This window comes from Tupaia chinensis, unplaced genomic scaffold (assembly GCF_000334495.1).
Source record: "Tupaia chinensis unplaced genomic scaffold, TupChi_1.0 Scaffold000604_1, whole genome shotgun sequence".
NCBI classification, from domain to species: Eukaryota; Metazoa; Chordata; class Mammalia; order Scandentia; family Tupaiidae; genus Tupaia; species Tupaia belangeri.
In genome coordinates this window covers 1,732,918-1,733,493 of record NW_006160122.1, presented here as the reverse complement: position 1 = coordinate 1,733,493, position 576 = coordinate 1,732,918, and positions in this window count along the sequence as shown.

The following is a 576-nucleotide window of genomic DNA, read 5'->3' as shown; positions in this document are numbered from 1 at the left end:
GCCCCCGCCGGCGCGCGGCGAGGCTGGGGCGCGCAGCCCGCCCGCGCGGCCTGACTCTTTTTGTTCGGTTGCTTTGGATTTTACAAAAAGCCCAGAAACTTTCGAACAAAACCAAACACCCGGACGGCCCTCTCCGGCGAGCGGCGAAGACTGCCAGATAGGTTGCGTCGCCCGAGCCCCGGGAGAGAGGAGCGAAGACACGGAACTCGTCAACTCATCCCGGGCACCCTGCCCGCCGCCTGCTCTCTGCCCCCATTCCCTCGACGACCCCCGTCCCTGTCCCCCGGGCTGTTCGGGGCCGGATCCCGGCAGCGGCTCCCCACAGCGACAGGGAACGCGGTGCGGGGTTAGGGATTCCCCGGGAGAGGGGACGAAGAGAGGAAAGCTCCCATCCCCTCTCCCCGGCGCGGACTCCCGAGCCTGTGGGTCCAGGGTGGGAAGCTGTCACTTTATTCGCTCCTCTCTTCTGTCCCTTAAGGATGCGCCCCACCCATCCCTTACCCCTTTCTCCGGGCTTGGTTTTTTACGGTTTTTATTTATTGGTGGAGCCTCTTGGCTCCTGGGGTCCTTCTAACT